General features: G+C 37.3%; 1 long non-coding RNA gene and 2 pseudogenes across 1 annotated transcript; 1 reads left to right on the top strand and 2 right to left on the bottom strand.

Annotated features, from left to right (window-relative positions):
- The first annotated feature begins 204 nt into the window (after nt 1-204).
- Nucleotides 205-3,597, top strand: LOC120003308 (annotated as a pseudogene).
- Nucleotides 3,598-8,684: 5,087 nt separating this feature from the next.
- LOC120002880 lies at nt 8,685-18,644 on the bottom strand. The gene is made up of 4 exons (XR_005469199.1): nt 18,487-18,644; nt 18,317-18,410; nt 17,784-17,943; nt 8,685-8,829 (listed from the first exon to the last, which is right to left on the bottom strand). It is a non-coding gene; the product is annotated as an uncharacterized LOC120002880 (long non-coding RNA).
- Nucleotides 11,774-11,873, bottom strand: LOC120004318 (annotated as a pseudogene).
- Nucleotides 18,645-22,532: the final 3,888 nt, after the last annotated feature.

Raw genomic sequence — 22,532 nt, 5'->3', positions numbered from 1 at the left:
TTTTAATGGAATAAGGACTTGGTGAATGACTCATTGACTTATTGACCAAGACTTCTCTTGGTCTTTGTATCCTAACAAATAGTTTCTCAATTATTGATGTTCAGTGCTTTAGTTATGAAACCAATCGGTAATGCATATTGAAGACTTTCCCTATAAATAGTCTTCTCCACTTGTTCTAATAATTGCACCATTCACCTCTAAAACTTTATTTACTCTACCAAATTGTGATATTGATGGGGCAATACAGTCGGATCCTCTACTTTCTCTTCTTGTGTGTGTGTCTAAAGTTTTGTTCTTCATCGTTATTTCCCTCCTTTTCAGCTAACACGTCACTGCAGCTTTGCTCCCATTATGATAGACTTGCTTTGATCGAATTCAAAAGCAACTTTTCACTAAACATTAATGCTTCCTACCATTGTCCAACTTCTTATCCAAAGACCAAGTCATGGAAGGAAGGCAAAGATTGTTGTTCTTGGGATGGTGTTACTTGTGATACTGTCACTGGTCAAGTAATTGGCCTCGACCTCAGTTGCAGTTTGCTTCATGGCTCTCTATCTTCTAACAATAGCCTCTTTCGACTTTCACACCTCCAAAAACTCAATCTTGCTGGTAATTATTTTAGTGATTCAAAGATATCTCCCGAGTTTCGTGAGGCGTATAATGATTTTAATGGTTCAAAGATATCTCCCAAGTTTGGTTTGTTTAAGAGTTTGACACATCTCAATCTCTCCTATTCTTACTTTTTAGGTGAAGTCCCATCTGAAATCTCTCACCTCTCCAACCTCATTTCCCTTGATATTTCTTATAATCAGTTGACGATTGAAGATCTTTCCCTTAAGAGACTTGTGCAAAATTGTTCACTTCTTAAACAACTTCTCTTCGTGGGTGTGAACTTGTCATCCATTGATACAAATTCTCTGATGAATCTTTCATCTTCTTTGACAGATCTAAGACTTCGATGGTGTGGATTGCAAGGGGAGTTCCCAAGCAGCATTCTTTACTTGTCGCACCTACGCATACTTGATTTATCATACAATGATCGACTCAACATTCATTTGCCAAAGTCTAACTGGAGTAGTCCTCTCCAAGAACTGCATTTTGATTGGGTGCCTTTCACAGGGGATCAGCTACCTGAATCAATTGGTGATTTGAATTCATTGAAGCAATTGACTATTGGAGGATGTGATTTCGCAGGGTCAATTCCAGCGTGGATTGGCAACCTACTGCAACTCACTCATTTTCGAGGTTGGAACAACAATTTGAATGGTAGAATCCCATCATCACTAACAAATCTCTCAAAGCTAGAAGTGTTGTCGCTTTACAACAATAAGCTGGTTGGTCCTCTTCCTAATTTTTCGAATCTATCAAAATTAGTTATGCTAGATTTATATTCGAATTCGCTCAATGGAACCATACAATCAGTTTTATACAACTTACCTTCTTCATTGCATTCTTTGGATCTCTCATACAATCAATTCACTGGTCCTATCAATGAATTCCAATCCCAATCTCTTGAGGATCTTCATTTGGGTGGTAACAAGCTGAATGGTTCTGTTCCAAGCTCAATCTTGAATCTTGTTAATCTCACATTGCTTGATTTGTCATCGAGTAGCTTTAGTGGTACCTTGGATGCATCCATGTTCTTAGAACTCAAAAATCTTCAACTGCTGGACCTTTCAGATAACGATATCTCGTTCACCACCAACACAATTGTCAATCACACATTCCCCAATAATCTATGGGTTTTGTATCTTGCTTCTTGTAATGTAACTGAATTCCCCTACTTCTTAAGAGACTTGAAAGATCTAGAGCAGCTAGACCTTTCCAATAATAGACTTTACGGCCAAGTTCCTGAATGGTTGTTGGAAGTGGGGATTGATACAATATCTTATTTGAATCTTGCCAACAACTCTTTGACTGGTGTTAAAGAAATTCCATGGAAGTCTCTTGAAGTTCTTGACCTTCACTCTAACTTGCTCCAAGGATTGCTACCATTTCCGGTCAGAATGGAGACGGAGGTAATCTACCTGATCTCAAACAATAATTTGACAGGAGAGATACCTTCTTTGATTTGCAATACTCATATGAGATATCTTGACCTTTCAAACAATAGCTTGTCCAGAACCATTCCTCCATGCTTCAGAAACATAAGCCAAGATCTTAAGGTTCTCAATCTACGAAATAATAAATTCAGTGGCAAAATTCCGGATATTTTCAATGAAGGATGTGGATTACTTTCTCGCAACCTCAACGACAATTAACTGAAAGGGCCTTTGACAAGATCACTAGTGAATTGCAACAGGTTGGAACTTCTAGACCTTGGCAACAACCGAATAAATGACACATTCCTTCATTGGTTGAAAAATCTCTCAGAATTGCAAGTTCTTGTCCTAAAGTCCAACAGTTTTCATGGTTCTATACAAGATTGCCAGGACTCTCATTGTTTCTCCAAGTTACAAATATTTGACATCTCAAACAATGAGTTTTCCGGTCCTTTGCCAGTCAGATATTTTGAGAATCTACAGGCCATGATGAAAAGTGAGGAAGGTTCAGGTGATGGGAAATATTTGGGGGCAAACATTTTATCATATCAAGATTCTGTGTTTGTGGTCATGAAAGGGCAAGAGTACCAACTAGTTAGAATAATAATGACATTCAAGACCTTAGATTTCTCAAACAACAAGTTTCGAGGAGAGATTCCTATTATCATTGGCAAGCTTACTTATCTCAAAGGTCTCAACATTTCACATAACTGCATTGGTGGTGGCATTCCGTTGTCTTTGGGAAATTTGAGAAATCTTGAATGGTTAGACCTATCTTCGAACAGGCTTAGAGGGAAGATTCCAGAACAATTGACAGGTCTAACATTTCTTTCACAGTTAAACCTCTCCTATAACAAACTCGTTGGAACCATACCCAGGAGCACGCAGTTCGACACATTTGATAGTAGTTCCTACAAAGGGAATTTAGGGTTGTGTGGATTTCCATTATCAAAAACTTGTGGTAGTAATGGCGCTCCACCACAATCACAACCATTGCCTGGTGAAGAGGATGATTCTGGAAGTGATTTTGATTGGAAGATCATAATGATGGGTTATAGTTCTGGACTGGTTATGGGATTGTCTATGGAATATATCATGTTCGTAACAGGAAAACCAGAGTGGTTAGTGAGGCTCATTGAAGGAAGTTGGCTTAAGCAGGTGAAGAGGCCAAATGAAAGACAAAGAAGAAGAAGAAACAGCTAGAATGTTGAAGCAATGATCAGTGAGTATTTCATCTTATATTTATATTAAACTATGCTGCTCTCTTATGGTTTGATCATAGCAAGTCTTTATGTTTATTCAAGAATTGCAAGAGTTTTGAATAAATTCTATCCTTTTGTTTTGAATTTTTAGGGAACCAAAGAAGCTTATCGGATTGGAATAGAGGGGAAGCCATTTTCAGCAGAAAGAAGTTGTGTCAAAATTACTCTGGCTTTGTTTTGTCAAAAAGAGAAATCCTTTTCTATATGAAATGAAATGCTACATGTTCTTCAAGTTAATCTTTCACATCTTGTAATAGCTATGGTGTAATAATTTCAGTGTAAGTGAATTTCAATTTGTTTACTTGATCGCGAAATCATTAATAGTTCATGTATTTGCTTGTTCATGAGTTCTTCTGTCTTTTTTGTTTTATCTTCTGTTTTGCTCTTGATGCAGTAAAGAGAGCACGAGGAAAAAATAATAATACCTCCTTCTGATGGAAAATTCCAGCGGCAAGGGCAGCACATGATTTTGCTTTTATGGGCACCGCCGAAAAGTGTTGTACGGCTCTGATGAACTCCTGAACCTAATATGGTTGAGTTAGCCACTCCAATACTAGAAGAAGCAACTCGATTGTTGAGATAAGAATCCGGTTTCAATTGATTTGATAATTGATGCCTCTAGTTCTTCCTCCGCCATTGGCGTCAACTAGTTCTTCCACACCCGCGCTTCGCGTGGCTTCTATTTATTTCATTATGTAGGGATCAAAGTCAATCTCAACAAAGTACATGGGCCCCGAAGCCCAACAACAACATAAAAGCCCAACAGAGGCTAGGGTCCCGAAGCCCAACAACAATCAGGCCAGAGCATACAGTCCAAAAAGGACTTGGACTTTTAAAGGCAATAACAAAGCCGATGCAAGTAAGGCCGAACCAATAATTAAGGGACGAAGCCGAAGATAAGGCAGTTCCTCGTTAAACGATATTTTCTTGGTATTACGGTTACTCGTTCTCACCATGGTATATCTCTATCCCAGAGAAAATATGTTTTTGATCTTCTGCAAGATAATGGTATGCTTGGTTGTAAACCTACCTCTACTCCTATGATTCCTAACCTCAAGTTGTTACCATACTCAGGAGATTGTTTACCAGATTCATCCGTGTATCAGTGTCTTATGGGACGCCTTATTTACCTGACAAACAAGAGATCAGATATCATGTTTGCTGTTAGTATTGTTAGTCAGTATATGCACTCTCCACGTACTTTACATCTACATGTTGTTTATCCATTCACAGTAGGATAAAAGGAACATCAAACATATATAATAGGTTAAGTTTTGCGGTAAAATCCTCGAAATGGTTTGAGTTCGAGGATACCCATACTGAAATACTCGAATTCGTCCCACACATAAGGTTCATGTAATTCCAAAAAATTCAGCTAATTATATACATATGTATCTTTGTGTGGAATGCGTACAGAGACGTGCATTCGTGGATATCTTAGGAGGTCATCAATGGTGAATTGGAGTTCATAGATGTGATGCTATCGGAGTTTGCCAATTATCTAACATGTCCATCACTCCAACAATAAAGGTTAACACAAATTGGAGACTCACGTTGGAAGAGAAAGGCAAGTCAAAGACTTAGGCATGCACAACGTGGCTTAAAGTTTGTTTGCAATGAATGGTATTTTCAGATTGATGTTGCTTTTGAGGTTACAATTCAAATAATATTTTCCCACATCGAGAAATATTTTAAGTATATCTACTTAATATGGCGTCAGAGAGTCCTGTACTTTTTCAGATGACACAAAACATGATCATCACTCAACTATGACAAAGTACTTTGGCCTTCAATAGTGTAAATCTAGTTAATTTGTCATGTTAAAATCAAAGTTTCTTTTAATAGATAGACTTGGTGAATGATATTAAGAATCTTAGAAAATTCTAATTAACAATCCATAACAATGACTTATTTGACTAAGACTTCGGCCAACTTGGTTTAAAGTTTCTTTGCAATGAATGATATTTTCAAATTGATGTTGTTTACGAGTTACAATCACACATGATGCATCACTTTTACAAAGTCAAGAGTGTCAAATGGTGCATTTTGCCACTAAAGACAAAGACAGCAAAAGCCCTGTCTATTTCCAAGAATTGAAAATGGGACATCTAAATTGCACACCTACAACTCTACCATCACTACAACAAAAAACCTCTTTAGCCACGATAAAAACCACAACTATTGGAATAAAAAACTGCAGGTTAGTATGTGATCGCAGGTATAATAGTGTGGCTAATTTTGTTATTTGACCCACGGCTCTTTAAAACCACAAGTATAATCGCTAAATCAAGATGCGCAACAAAAAACCGCAGGTAATTAGTATATTTACCTGTGGTCACCAAATGACCACGGGTATAAAAGTGCATGTATTAGGGATGGCCCGCACCCCGCCCCGCACCTCGAGGTGACTTTTATGCCCCGTCCCCGCCCCGCCCCACCCCTATTCTACATCTTTGAAAATTGTAAAATTAAATTGCACATTCTAGGATTCAAACCTGGACTTCTAGATGAGAAAGTAATGAACTAACCAACAAGCCCAAGCTATTTTCATGTTACATTTGCCAACTAATTAAATTATTATCTTTACATACCACCTATTATATTTTTAAGACCATTAAATAATTTTAGTTTTACTTAATGGTATTGATTTTAAAGTTTATATTATACACATCTATAGTTTTAAATTGTTTAATTTTATACTTTATTTTATAAAATATTAGGGTCTTCAAGATTTTATCAACATTAATGAGTAGAGGGTCATATTATGGCTTTAGGGTTTAGTGCTTAGGTTTAGGGTTCAAAGCCTTTAGGGTTTAGAGTCTTTAGGGTTTTGGGGTTTAGGGTTTAAAGCCTTTAGGGTTTAGAGATTTAGGGTATTTAAGGATTTGGGGTTTAAGGTTTAGAACCTTTAGGGTTTTGGAGATTAGGATTTGGGAGTATAGGGTCATATTTAACTTAAGATTTAGGGTCCTATATTTTTATCAATATCAATTCAATTGACTTAGGGTTTAGGGATTATTTATATTGGATTAATTATATGGTTTAGGGTTTAGCGCTCAGCTTTAGGGGTTAGGGTTTATGAATTATTTAGTACTTAGGTTTAATGGTTTAGGGTTCATGGATTTTTTTTTTTTTTTTTTGAAATGGGGTTCATGGATTATTTAGTGCTTAGGGTTTAAGGATTATTTATATTGGATTAAAACTAAGCATTCAAATCTCTATTTTGACATTAGTAGTTTATTACTATATTAGAATCAATGTGTTCAAATCATCAATTTAGTTAGGGTTTAGGAATCTTAAATTATTTTTTATCAACATCACTTCAATTGAATTAGGAGTAGACTATATTGAATTTAAGATTTAGGGTTTTATGTTTTTATCAATATTTATTCAATAATCAATCTAATTAAGAGTATAGGAGTATTGTAAATATTATGTATAGAGTTTTAATGTTTAAGTGCTTAAATCTTATTAAAGAAGTTTAGGGGTTACTTTGATTTTAATAATAATATCAAATTAATAAATGTTTAGATAAACAAATATTTATCTATATTATAAAAGAAATCTTATATATATATATATATATATATATATATACATACATATATATATATATATATATATTATGTACATAAACATTTATTGCGGGGCGGGTGTGTGGATCGGGTCGGGTCGGAGCGGGAGGCATATCCGCCCCCGCGCGGGTTGAAAATTTTTGCCCCCATCCCCGCCCCGCACAAGTCTCGGATCGGAGAAAATCCGTGCGGATCGGGGCTGGTCGGGGCGGGTCGGAGCAGGTCGGGCACAAATTGCCATCCCTTGGGAATGACATTATGCTATTTGTCCTCTTTTTACAGAAAACAGAAAAAGGAGAGAGAAATTTATGTATTTTTTTTTGTATTAGTATTACATTTTGATCCGTCGGGACTGACGGGGCTCGAACCCGCACTCTTTTTGTTGTAGTGCATTGAGTTACATGTTCACCTTTTGAAATACCAATCAATTTTGTTTTTTGGGATTTAACTAATAGTTTGTCACACACGAGAATATATATGTTCTAATATATCTAGTTAATATGGTATGACAGAATCCTATAAAGATAACTCAAAACTTGACCAACCATAACAAAGTTCTTTAGCCTTCAACAGTTTAAGTACATGCATTTGAATCAATCAAACTTTCTTTTAATAGTATCAATGATAATAAGAATTTTAGCAAGTTCTAATTAATAATCCAAAACAATAACTTATCGACTAAGACTTTAGCCGGTCTTTGTTTCCTAGTTTTTGAATTATTGATGTTTAGTGTCACGACCCAAATAAGGGTACATGACCAGCGCATGATCCCAATGAACCCAAGAGTCCATTGAGACCAAGCAAGGCTCAAAATAGACAATTCAGGCATGCACAATGAACATGGAACTCAAATTTACATAATGTGGAAATAATGGTCTCAATATAGTCCAAGCCTACGGCACTAAATACCAAAAGACAACCTATATGTAGTTAACGGAGCTTCTAAGATCATACATTTATATAGAATAGCAAAATACAAAATGTCAGAGAATCTACCCGCATAGCAAGTGTCTGGCTAACCAGAATTAGACATAACTCTAAGTAGTTGAAGATGGTCTTAGATCTACCGAATCTAATCTTTTTGAAACAAAAATGTCCACAAGGAAGCGTGAGTCACAAGACTCTGAATGAATACTGACACAAATAATCCAAAGGGGACAAGCATAACATAAAAGGTCCAATAACAGAGTAATAAACAAAACTAGATAAGGCCTACTGATCAAAATCATGATCGAACATCTAACAGCACAAATGCCCTATATGAATCATATCATATCTTATCCGAAAAAACACAACTTGGTAACCTGAGGACCTGAAATTAGCTTGAAAAATGGCATATCCGAAGAGAATGGAAAATTAGGAAATCAGAACTGATGGGAGGACTCTCAAGCAGAATCAAATCTCAGCACATCGAGTGTTGTATCCATCCTCAGCACAACACGTGCCGCATCAAACCTCCGCACAACAAGTGCGGCATCAAACCTTAGCACATCTGTATATGCATACATAATTTGGTGCATCAAAGCTAACGAATACTGCCGCCTACATATTGAATCCTACCAGACAGTCACTCCCAAAGAATATATAATCAAGGTCAACAAATATTGAGTTAACAAACTTGAACCTGAACAAAAAGGTTTATCAAGCCATGAATACTGACAAGATCTGAATTACGTAACACAAAGCAAAACAATGGCAGGAATAAAAATACAAGTCAGATTTTAACAAGTGAAACAAATGTCTGAACAGATTTAGTATCATGACATGGGGTTTCAAAACTGATGATAACAAGAATACTGAATTTCACAAGATATATGGAATTTACTGTCGAAATATTTATCGAGTCAAACAATGTATTATTAAAGGCATTATCCACTCACCTGAAATGTTGTTAGAATACACCTTGCTCCCTCGAGCACTAGCGTCACACACTTGATAGTTAATCACCACCTAAAATGTACAATCCACCATTTCCATTTAGATACTTGCAAGACGTCCGATTTAAAGTCAAACAAAACGTAATTCCAATAAAGCAAAAGACCCAACCTTGACCGGACCTCTATTTTGAGATCCTAATACCATCTAATTAGGGAGTTCTAGTATCTTAAGTAATGTAATTGTGTTTAAATAAGTTAGTTTTACTCTTATGATTGTCTTTCATTGGTTTTACAGAAAATATGATTAAACCGACAAAATTAGAAGCTCTCGGGATTGAAGAAAAGTTCATAGAGATGAAGAATTATCCGGACACCTTCATTGGATGTTCGGATAATTGAATCAAAGGGCAAAAAGGTGAAAGAATCATGAAGCTACAGCTAAAAATGAAAATCAGCACAAACTGTCCAAACAGATTTCAACCGTCTGGACAGTTAGAACCAGAGGGTTTAATTGTCCACACAGATTTCAACCGTCCGGACAGTCGCCCGATTTCTGCATTCCGAGAATGATTAATTGAGCTGGGTTTTTGGGTATCTCTCAAATGTAACCAATGGGAGAAAGCTTTGTAAGGGTAAATAGGTCATTATACTTGTAAAAGAGGAGAAAACCCTAAGATTGGGGGACTCTCTCATGAATTCATCTCCTCTCCAACTTCTTGCCTCCATTGTTTTCTCTCTACTTCTCTCACTAAGTTTTTCTTGGTTTTTCGTGATTTTGTTTGTAAACATTGATTTTCATCTATAAAATTGATGTTTATACCCATTATGATGAGTGGCTAAGTTCCCTTTCTAGTTTCTAGTCCCAAATGGTGGATGCTCGGTTTCGATTACTCAAGGTATGTTCAAAGAATCGTAGTTTCGATTTTTCTCTTTTAATTTCGTGATAGTTGTGTGATTGGATCTATGGAAATGACATATTGATGGTATTTTCGGATTGTCTAGTCTAGGGATTGCATCTAATGTGTTTAATTGAGAATTGTTAAACCCGTTGCATGATTTCCTTAATTAATTGAGTTTTTCATTGCATAGCTATTAATTATATGTATTGATGATGGAGTTTTGGGTTAAATTAGGAATATGCATGGGAGAGTTATGGTTAATTGATCTTTGAGTGTGAAACTAGGGTGTTAGCCAAGCCAAGCCCCAAGGGGGAACATTAATTCATAATATTAGGTGCTTATCCCTTTGCGTTCATCGTAGATTAAGAGACCCGATGACCTACATGTATGAATTGAAGTCTTATATCCCAATTCTCTTTGCATATGCATGATTGATAGTATCACACAATGCATTGTGTATGGTTGTGTGTGTTTGCAATGATACCTTGAGTATGAGAACCGAGTAACCACCGGGACAGATTAGAGACTAGGTTTTTAATTAATTGTTTTAAATCCAATTTGTGTTTACTTTGATTACAAAATCGTTCATGCTACCGAGTCATTCGGCCCATTTCTTTTACTTGCTTTTATTTGATATTCATTGTGTTTATTAGTGTTAGCTAGTCATTTGCATATCATTCACTTCAAATTTGCATTGCTTCCTCGTGGATCGATACCGGACTCACCGGTTTATTACTTGACGATACCCTACACTTGGGGTAAGTACACACACACACTTTGGTGTCGGTCAAGTTTTTGGCGCCGTTGCCGGGGAAGCGAGTGTCAAAGACGGAGCTGGGTGGCTTGTAGATGCTAGCTTTATGCTATTAAACGTCATCAAATAAGGAAGGAGCACGGTCACGCTTCAAGGGTAACTTCGTTCCTCCCTTTTACTTGCTTTCTAGTGTAGTTGAATTAGTGTAGTTGCTGAAAAGAGAAAAAAAAAATTGTGAGGAGAACTTGGCGGATGGGGCTAACTTAGATTCCTGTGGGCGATGGATGCCACCTTGTTTGCTGCTTGGTAGTGATACGTTGTTTGAGAGAGCTTTGCGCATTTTTCTTTCTATCACTACTTGCTACATCTTGGTGTGTAATTGTTCCTGAGGTTGATTGTCATTCTATTCCTATCTTTGCTCTTGTTCTTGCTTGATATTGCTCTTGGTTGTTTGTTGATTGAAAAAAAAAAAAAAATAAAAAATCTGGTGTTACTTGACTTGGTTGGTGGTCATCTTTCGTGTTACTTGATAGCTTTGTTTGCCATCATGTCTCATCTTAGAGATAGCGTTAGTGGGCATGGGTCTAATAGAGATGGGAGAGGTGGTGACATAAATGCGAGTGATGCGGGGAGTGTACGTGGGGGTGATATCAATCTTGATGTATTACGTCGTCTTTTGCAACGTGTGAACATTGATGAATTGATGAATCCGGCGCAAGGGCAAGATGCCCAAAATGTGCCAAATGCCCAGAATTTACCAAATGTTCAAGTTGAGCATGCTTTGCAAAATGCGCCTCAACCACTTCAACAAGACAATGCGGCACAAATTGCCCCACAAAATGTCTACCAACCTCCCAATATGCCTCCCGCATACCATATGCCTCCCCCATATACTTATGTGCATCCTATGTATTACCCAATGCCACAAGTGCCACAATATGCTCCTTTTGGGTAAAATTTACATGCACCTCCTCCTGTGGAGTACATTCATGCCCAAGAGCATCGCACTTTGAGGGAGCTCACGCATCCCGCAAGGCAAACTCAACCTTCTTGCATCATCATGCCACCGAACCAACAAAATGTGAGCCTTAAACCATCAATGTTCCAAATGATTCCCAAATTCCATGGAATGGAATCGGAACGACCATATTCACATGTGCGTGATTTTGAATCGGTGTGTACTACTTTTGGTGATGTTACATGCACACAAGAAATTTTGAGACTCAAACTTTTTCCATTCTCTTTGAAGGATCATGCAAAACAATGGTTTGAGAACTTGTGCCCCCAATCCATTGCGACTTGGGCGGCAATGCAAGAAGAATTTCTCAACAAATATTTTCCTTCCCACCGTACCATTTCTTATCAAACACAAATCATGAATTTTCATTGCAAAGAACATGAAACTTTCTTCCAAGCTTGGGAGAGGTTTAAGGATTTGTTGTTTATGTGTCCTCACCATGGATTTCAAAAATTTCAAATTGTGAATTTCTTCCACAAATCTTTGACTCCATCTTTGAAGAAATTGGTTTCCATTATGACTCAAGGTGATTTTTTAAATAGGGATGCCAATGAGGCATTCACTTTCTTTGATGGGTTGGCGGAGGAATCCCGATCTTGGGAAGCTCCTCCACTAACCCGACATGATGTTATGCCAAGCTCTAGTGGCAAGTTTGTGTTGAATGAAAATGATGATGTGCATGCTAAACTTGCTTTGTTGTCCAAGAAATTGGAGTCCTTAGAGTCACAAAAGGCCCCTATAAATGTGGTTGGTGTTGATGACCAAGTTGCTTGTACTTTGTGTGAAAGTAGGGATCATAGGACGGATGAGTGTAATGCCTTACCGGCTTGTAAGGAAGTCCTATTTGGGCAAGGTTACAATGGGAACAATTCTCATAACTTTAGGAAGCCCTACCCTACCAATCACCAAGGCAACAATTCGTACAATGAGAATTACCCTTGGAGGAATCATCCAAACTTTGGGTGGAGGAATGATGGGAATGCTCAATCCCAATCACTCCCCAATCCACCCCAACAACAATTGCCTCCTCCAAGTGTTGCACAACCACCTCCACAACCTTACATTCCACCTCCTAAGAGGTCTCTTGAAGACACTCTTAACATTTTCATGCAAGCTCAAATAGGGGAGAATCAAAAGGCCAACAAATTTCAAGAACAAACCAATAGGGCCATTGAGGATATTAAGAGTCAAATCACTAAGGTTACCCAAGCTCTCACAACCTATGAAAAGGGGAAATTTCCGGCTCAACCTTACCCCAATCCTTCAAAGCAAACCAATTTGATAAATTCACCTAGTGGGAGTAGGGAGGTTAGTGGACATGAGCAAGTGCAATCCATTCTTACTTTAAGGAGTGGAAGAGTTGTGGATAGACCTATACCCTTTGAGAATAGTGATGAAAATGATGTGGTGCAAGACTTTGGTGATGGTGTGAAAGAGAAAAAGGAAGAGAATAGTGAAAATGAGAAAATTTTGCTTGGTGAAAAAACAGTTAAGAAACAAAGAGACCGCGAGGATAAAGTAGAGCCTACCAAGGAGAGTGAGTACATCCCCAAGATACCCTTTCCACAAAGGCTAAGAAATAACACCAATGAGGCATTGCATAAGGAGATGTTTGAGCTATTTAGACAAGTTAAGATCAATATACCTCTCTTAGATGCCATTAAGCAAATACCCTCTTATGCTAAGTTTCTTAAGGATTTGTGTACGGTAAAGAGGAAATTAAATGTTAAGGAGAAAGCTTTTCTAGCGGAGCAAGCAAGCTCTATTATTCAAACCAACACCCTCCCTAAGTACAAAGACCCCGGTTGCCCTACTATCTCATGTGTCATAGGGAACCATAGGGTAGAGCAAGCATTGTTAGACTTGGGAGCAAGTGTGAATCTCCTTCCGTACACAATCTATCAAAAATTGGGGTTAGGTGAATTGAAACCCACTAGGATTACCCTACAATTAGCCGATAGATCCGTTAGGGTTCCTAGGGGTATTGTTGAAGATGTGTTAGTACAAGTGGACAATTTTTACTATCCCGTGGATTTCATTGTGTTAGATACTCAACCTCCCACTAGCTTTAGCACTTCCATTCCGGTCATTTTAGGTCGCCCATTCCTAGCAACTTCCAATGCCTTAATCAATTGTAGGAGTGGGGTGCTACAACTTTCTTTTGGGAATATGACCATGGAAATGAATATCTTTAGTGTGACTAAGGTTATGGGTGAGTGTGAGGATATAAGGGATGTAGATTTTATCCATGCTCATGTTGAGGATAATTTGGAGTTAACCCTTGCAAAGGATTCGGTTGAAGGTGTGCTAGCATTGGGTGCGAAAGTTAGTCAACCTTTGTGTGAGAAAGATGACATTGAGGAATTAGAGCCTCCTACACTTAGAGTTGAATCATCCCAAGTGCATCCACCAAGACCGGAAAGAAAACCTTTAGTAAGTGGAGTGAAAAAGTCTCCTAAACGCCACTTTGTGCCAAAAGTCCTTGAAAAAGTTAGGAGGGTGTGGCGGCCCAAATCTCGGGTACAATTTTTTCCCGAAGATTTGAGGACCAAGGAGAATGGACCTTTAGATGTTCGTCATGTTCCTCAACATGGAAGTAGTGATTTTGAGGACACTAGTGGAGGGAAAGTGTTTAAGGTGAATGACCAATGTTTGATACCATTCATGGAGAACTTTGATGCTTTGGTTGTTCCCCGGGATCTAAAGGATCCCACCCCCACCTAGTTGTGGGAGACTCCACCCTTGTACCATAGTATGGTTGTGATTAGTTTTGGTTTGATTTCAATTTTTGTGTGTTTTGTATGCTCACAATCCATTTCACAATTTTCGCGCCTTATGCACTCATTGACGTTGGGGGGTGAGAATTGTGAAATGGTTGTGTGTTATGTTGTGATTTTCTTACCCTTAATTTTGGTGTTTTTTTTGTATGTTCACAATGCATTTCACAATTTGCTCTTGCCTTGTTTTCCATTCTTGACATTGGGGACAATGTCTCATTTAAGTTGGGGGGTGAGGGAATTGTGAATCCATTGTGAAACTTGCTTTATTTTGGTGTGCTTTTGTGAATATCAAAAATTTGAAAATTTTGAAAAAAAAAAAAAAAAAGTCTTGTTGTGTCATGCTTGGATAGTGTGGTTGGTATTAACTTTTTCAGGACATGCTTCGTTTCTCATGATTCTGACCACTTTTGAAGAGTATGGTATGACTTCCTACCCTCTATCCTATTGTGTTGTGCTTTGCTGTTCATACATGCTAGATGGACTTTAGGAGGGGACGGGTAGGTGCTTTTGGGGATTCACTACCAATTTGACTGTTAATTTCTTATTCTTGTTCACACGTGCAAGTGTAGAGTAGGTTCCTTGGTTTCTTTTGCTAAATCGATGCATGTGATTGAGTGAGATAATTATAATCAATCTTTCTTGGGATGATTGAGACCTAGTTTGATATAAAATTGTGTAGTTAAACAAACATCTTGGCATTGAAGTATTTGTATGACTGCGTTTTTGTATTCTTTTGCCTGAAAAACTACCTTTTATCCCTTCTCATTCTTTTGGGCCATTCTTCATTGATACACATTGGGTTCTGGGTGATGCTATTCATTGATATTCATTTGACATCTTATGCGCGTGTTCTTCAATAGCTTTGCATCCATTACATTTGATTACTGAGAAGTGTGATTTTTGTATTTTGCCACTTGCCTGTGAACTTAGGATTGAATGATTCATTAGGTTGAGAGATTTGAGCCTAGCCTATTCATTTGTGAGTGATTATAAGCCTAAATTTCTTTAAGCCTTTTTCGTTCACTTACAAGCCTTGTGTGAACCACTTCCTTAAATACTTCCCACCTTTGGTTGCAAGGTTGAGTATGAGCTTGAAAAAGATAAGTTGGTAGTGATAATACCCTTTCTTATGTTGAAAAAAAAATTGAGGGTTGTTGTATAAACGTTGTTCATTTTCGAGAAGAGAAGAGAAAGAAAAAAAAAACAAAAGAAAAAAAAAAGTGCATAGAAAAAAATCAAAAAGACATGTATGCAATAAAGTTAATCCTTTGTGTGTAAAGGATGAGGAGTGTTTGGATTTGTGGTGCAATGGAAGGGGTGACAAAATGAGAACTTAGCTCACATGTTTGAACTTAACCTTGCAACTTGTTACCTAGTTCCAAATTCTTCCTACCTTGTCCCATGGCCACATTACAACCCATTTAACCTTTTGATGAATTTGATCCAAGGTAAGCAAGTGAGTTGGTGAATGCATTAATTGCTCTTATAGGTGATTTCTTTCTCAAAGCTATGCCCATCCAAATTATCTTTTATAAGCTCATACATTTAATTCAATTGTGTAAGTCATTCACTTAGCACAATGCTTTCATGTTTTTGTGTACATTTGGGATTGAGGATTATGAACACCAAAAGGGTCTATAACGAGGTTTTACTTGTGTGAATGTGTTGAGTTGTCTTGCTTGATTGCACATATATTTTTATAGTATAAAATGTTCTTGGTCATTTTTAAGGGGATTGAGATCGATTTTCCAAAGATTTTTACATGTCTTTGACTAAGCAGGGGAACTGGGGGATTAGCTTTACTTCTTACATGTGAGAACTTAAGAATCATTTATGGTGCTTTCAAAGTAATGGTGGATCCCTTGGCAAGTGTTTGTGGGTATCGCTCTGATAAGCCCTCACGAGACTACAACTCGTCCACTAGGGTGACCTAGGGGTTTAAAGGCTTGTTGCATATGCTAAATGCAATCGTGATTCCTACGTCAGTGAGTTAGGTTTTTAGTTTTAGGTAGTGTTTGCATTGCTAGGGACTAGCAACGTCTAAGTTGGGGGGTGTGACCGGACCTCTATTTTGAGATCCTAATACCATCTAATTAGGGAGTTCTAGTATCTTAAGTAATGTAATTGTGTTTAAATAAGTTAGTTTTACTCTTATGATTGTCTTTCATTGGTTTTACAGAAAATATGATTAAACCGACAAAATTAGAAGCTCTCGGGATTGAAGAAAAGTTCATAGAGATGAAGAATTATCCGGACACCTTCATTGGATGTTCGGATAATTGAATCAAAGGGCAAAAAGGTGAAAGAATCATGAAGCTACAGCTAAAAATGAAAATCAGCACAAACTGTCCAAACAGATTTCAACCGTCTGGACAGTTAGAACCAGAGGGTTTAATTGTCCACACAGATTTCAACCGTCCGGACAGTCGCCCGATTTCTGCATTCCGAGAATGATTAATTGAGCTGGGTTTTTGGGTATCTCTCAAATGTAACCAATGGGAGAAAGCTTTGTAAGGGTAAATAGGTCATTATACTTGTAAAAGAGGAGAAAACCCTAAGATTGGGGGACTCTCTCATGAATTCATCTCCTCTCCAACTTCTTGCCTCCATTGTTTTCTCTCTACTTCTCTCACTAAGTTTTTCTTGGTTTTTCGTGATTTTGTTTGTAAACATTGATTTTCATCTATAAAATTGATGTTTATACCCATTATGATGAGTGGCTAAGTTCCCTTTCTAGTTTCTAGTCCCAAATGGTGGATGCTCGGTTTCGATTACTCAAGGTATGTTCAAAGAATCGTAGTTTCGATTTTTCTCTTTTAATTTCGTGATAGTTGTGTGATTGGATCTATGGAAATGACATATTGATGGTATTTTCGGATTGTCTAGTCTAGGGATTGCATCTAATGTGTTTAATTGAGAATTGTTAAACCCGTTGCATGATTTCCTTAATTAATTGAGTTTTTCATTGCATAGCTATTAATTATGTGTATTGATGATGGAGTTTTGGGTTAAATTAGGAATATGCATGGGAGAGTTATGGTTAATTGATCTTTGAGTGTGAAACTAGGGTGTTAGCCAAGCCAAGCCCCAAGGGGGAACATTAATTCATAATATTAGGTGCTTATCCCTTTGCGTTCATCGTAGATTAAGAGACCCGATGGCCTACATGTATGAATTGAAGTCTTATATCCCAATTCTCTTTGCATATGCATGATTGATAGTATCACACAATGCATTGTGTATGGTTGTGTGTGTTTGCAATGATACCTTGAGTATGAGAACCGAGTAACCACCGGGACGGATTAGAGACTAGGTTTTTAATTAATTGTTTTAAATCCAATTTGTGTTTACTTTGATTACAAAATCGTTCATGCTACCGAGTCATTCGGCCCATTTCTTTTACTTGCTTTTATTTGATATTCATTGTGTTTATTAGTGTTAGCTAGTCATTTGCATATCATTCACTTCAAATTTGCATTGCTTCCTCGTGGATCGATACCGGACTCACCGGTTTATTACTTGACGATACCCTACACTTGGGGTAAGTACACACACACACTTTGGTGTCGGTCAAACCTCCTATATTTTCTCTACTCTTTCTTAAGCAACAAGTCTTCTTTTCCTTATTGGTCTTGAATTCATCATTATACAAGCATTGAACTTGGGCTTTAATCATGGGCTAATGCAACTGTTTCACTACTTTTGCAACCGTTTCACCATTTTAGTATAAATTGGCCTGCAAAACAATCCCACAATTTTTTATGCAATAACCACCTTAATTCTAATAAAGAATAGTCAAAACTAGTATAAGTTGAGGTATAAAAATATGTAAAATATAATGTTAATAATTACCAACATAGTTTCCAAAAATTTGACAACATAACGACGCTCGGACCCACAACCCCAAAATTATAAATATCCAGCTAGTTCTAGAAATTAAACCCTTCCATATATATTAGTCCACATTCACTTCTCCAGATGTATGCTAGAGCATTGATTAAATTGGTTCAAGAGACCAGCAACCTCATATCGATTCTCAAATGTCCAAATTCCAAGTTAAAATCCCCACTTAAATATCAACAAATTATTAAACAAAATTCAAGCCTTACCTACGGGTCTTATCCCCACAAATTCTCAAGATAGCATCTTTAGCTCACGGACATTAGGAAGTGGACACACAAGCATTTGTTCCTTAAATTGTTCCTGTAATTGCAGGAAATCCGTAACTTGTCACGGACTGAACACTTCCGAACAGAGTTTCTAGTTGTATTGACTTTACCTTCTTTGCTTTTACTCCATCTTCAAGCTTTCAGGTAATGGTTTCTAGTCCTTCTCCCTCACCTTGAGCCAAGTGCCACGACTTCCTACTTCAGCATTGGTGCCTTCAGAAGAAAAATGAAGGCAGTAGGAGGAATCAAGTCGATATCAACAACAAGGTTTCTTGGCTTCCTAACTTTCTTTTACCTCTTGTTAGAATATCACATGGGTTGGGTGATATATAAGCTTGCCCATGTCCCTATCACACATAAGAGACATTTTCCTTAGTTAAGTGATTTGGGTCTTAGCCCACTTGTTAGGTAGGGAGAAACAAAGTCGTGCGAGTTCAATGTATTCACGGAAATCATACAACTCAAAGCGGACAATAATTATTATGTGAGTGGAGGCTTGGGATTTTCAACACCTCCCTTTAGCTCTGTCTCTTACACTTGTAGTTCTAGATCTTTCCTCTAGCTTCCCGTGAAAACCAACTTGTTGAAAGGCTAGGTAAATGTAGTTTGGGCTAAGCCCATTTTCTAAATCTTAAAACTCATGGCCTTCTACAACAAAGGCTATGAAAAATTGAAATGGCCCAAATTACAACCCATACAACTCAAAGCGGACAATAATTATTATGTGAGTGGAGGCTTGGGATTTTCAACACCTCCCTTTAGCTCTGTCTCTTACACTTGTAGTTCTAGATCTTTCCTCTAGCTTCCCGTGAAAACCAACTTGTTGAAAGGCTAGGTAAATGTAGTTTGGGCTAAGCCCATTTTCTAAATCTTAAAACTCATGGCCTTCTACAACAAAGGCTATGAAAAATTGAAATGGCCCAAATTACAACCCATACAAATTACAAAGCCTCAGTGGCAAGAATATATTGTGTCCAAGATAACACCTGTACAGATGTGCTTATTTTGTGTTTTTTTTGGGAGAAGTAACGATTTAACTCCTATACTTTCAAAAATGAGTCAACTAAGCCCCTTAACTTGCCAAAGAAGCCCTCCTACCTTGGACAGTGGACCACGTTTGCCCTTCTATCCCATTTTCCGTTAAAATGTGCTGACATGGATATAATTTGCTGACATGACTTTAGTTTAAGTAAAGATCAAAATTAGGTGTAAAATTGATGAGTTTCGATTTTGGAGATCCATGCAAAACCGAAAAATATAACCCCTAATTTTAGGGATTTTGGGGGTTTCATTGTTTGATGATTTTGGGGTTTTGATTTTCAGTTGATTTTGTTGTATAGGGATTGAAATGGTGAAAAAATCCAAAGCTAGAAGAAGGTGAAAGCCAATTTCAGCACATGAAGAATTTTTCCTTAATGCTAGCGGTGATGGACTTTGTGTTATCTGCTAGGTTTTCTTTTCCTGATCTGGATTACAGGGAATTATGGAACTGATTGAAACAAAGGGGTGAATTGACCCATTTTTTACAACTATAAGGGATTCAATATATCAATTTCATAAACTTTACAGAATTTATCTCCTTCATATCTGAATTTAATCAATTAGATTTTTAGTGCCACGTGGCATCGATTAATTGGTCAATGACACGCTGGAATACACGTGGAATATCATAAAATTTTAAAAAAATTATATGTCATTCACTAACTGACACATTAACACATTTTAACGGAAAATGGGACAGAATGGCTAACGTGGTCAGCTGTCCAAAGTAAGAGGGTTTCTTTGACAAGAAAATAAGTTGTGGGGCTTAGTTGATCCATTTTTGAAAGTACAGGGGTCAAATCGCTACTTTGTCCTTTTTTTAAAAAAAAAAAACAGAAGTCAAGAGTGTTAAATGGTGCATTTTGTCACTGAAGAGACGACAAAAACAACTTAAAAAGACTTTGACAAAACTTCTCTTTAACTCCAAATTTGCACAAGACTTTGGTAAGACTTTTTCTCAAACCCCAAATTTGAGGCTCATTAATTTATGTCTTTGAAGTCGTTAGCTTTGAGTACGCTGGCATCTTCAATACAAAACTTATGAAATGTCTTTTACTAGCAATTGTACCGTGTAGGTCTATCATTGAGTTACATGTTCGTCTTTTCAAATATCTGAATCAAAATTTTTTTGTTTGGGATTCAAGTAATATCATCTCATCTCACACCCGCAAACATGTTTTTTAGTACATCTAGTTAATATGGCGTGATAGAGTCCTGTACCTTTTCAATTGACTAAAAACATGATCATGAATCAACCATGACAAAGTACTTTTAAAGTATATCTAGTTAATGTGATACTAACTTCTCATGTTTCCAAACAAGGTTTCTTATAATATAAAGGCTTGGTGAATGACATTAAGAATCTTAGAAAGTCTGAATTAGATCCAAAATAAAAAATCATTGAAAAACTTTGAACATTCCTTGTTTCTTGACACTGAGAACTCGACAGGTCCATCCAAACCAATCTTATAAACACAATTGAATTCAAGTTGTACATATTTTTTACACAATTGAATTCAAGTTGTGTTTTGACAACAAATATTAACAGGAAGGGATTGCAGTAGGAAGGACTTTTGCTGCCTTAAAGAACTACAGAGTTGATGGTAACAAGGAAATGATGGCAATTGGGCTCATGAACATGGTTGGCTCCTCCACATCCTGCTATGTCACGACAGGTTATTAAACTTTCTCTGATCTTTTTTTTTTTTGGGTGCGACGTCTGTTGCTTTTTTGGCTTGTTTAGAGTCTTCTTCGAACAGGAAAACCATGAAAGCTGCAGGAAGGAATTATCTCATGTACAGCGATAACTTTGAGAAAGGCCCTGCAAGCTATTTTCAATGTTAGGGTGGCGATGCGGGATGGGGCAGGGAGGGCGTGCTCACAAGTCCCCCCTTCCTGCTGGCAAGTTTCTTGTTGAAGGAGTGTGGTTGGAGAATGCTAAACCTAGGGAAACAAATGGTCAAATCTAAGTCAACCTAAGTTGGGGTGTAGTTAGAAAATAGTAGGGTTGAAATAAAGGAGCTTTTTTTGGTCTTAGCATCTGTACATTTTTTTATTAAGTATTTGTCTCATGTTTGTAATTTATTAGGAAACTACAACCGTGCCGCTATTAATAACAGTGGCACCTATTTGTCTTTAGTGGTGCAGCTGTTACAAATAGCGGCTTGTATTTGTTTTTTATGGTGTCGTGGTTACAAACCACGACAACATTCTGTTTTAATAAAAACTACTCCTTTAAACAACAACTTCAATTCAAGTACAAAGGACCCGCCTTTTTCAACAGCGGCACACAACTGCCGCTATTGCAAACCGTGGCACACATTTAAAATAAAATCGTGCAACCAGCGGCATTAGGGCTTCATTTTACACATAACCCAGCAGCAGCCGCGCCGCACACCCACCCACCAACACTCCGTCATCGACTGCTGGTTCTGACCTCCCCAGCGCCCCAGTCGACCACAACTCCACCTCCGGACATCCATTTCAACACTTCCAACTCTACCCCGGTAATATGATGAATATTTTCATCAAATGTATGGCAATAGGCACAAAATATTTTTATGGTTTTCCTCCATTGTTCATCTTATGGTTTTGCTCCATTTTTACGAATATTGTTTTGATGGTAGTGAAAAATAATTTAGAAGAGGAGAATGTTTAATTGGTAGTATGTCTTTGTAGTTCTTGACCTTTAACTTTGGAGCAATGGTAATTTGGAACCTGAGAAAATTCGAACACATGTGAAGTTATATAGTATTAGACACCAAATGAAGCTTTTGGTTTGTATGGAGTCATTGATTTGTTTGGAAAATGTGTCAGGTCTCAATCACTAGAAGATAAAAACTTTGATATATGTGTGTATATGATGCTTGACAAAAGAAATGGTCATTTTTAGTAATAATTATGTAGGGTGGTGTGTGGCCTTGAAGCAACAATAGTATATATGTTGGAATCATAACACAAAAAGAGGACAAGATTGGCCCACCAATTTCAATGTTTATTTTACCTGTAGTCCCTTATTAATGATCCTAATTAGGCTAAAGAGAAAGGAATAACATAATTTAATAAACTTACATATGTTATTCTTGTATAGTTGTTTTGTATGACACGCACACGT

Source organism: Tripterygium wilfordii, chromosome 1, assembly GCF_013401445.1.
Source record: "Tripterygium wilfordii isolate XIE 37 chromosome 1, ASM1340144v1, whole genome shotgun sequence".
NCBI lineage: Eukaryota > Viridiplantae > Streptophyta > Magnoliopsida > Celastrales > Celastraceae > Tripterygium > Tripterygium wilfordii.
The sequence above is the reverse complement of the archived record's forward strand: the minus strand, read 5'-3'. Positions and strand labels throughout refer to the sequence as shown.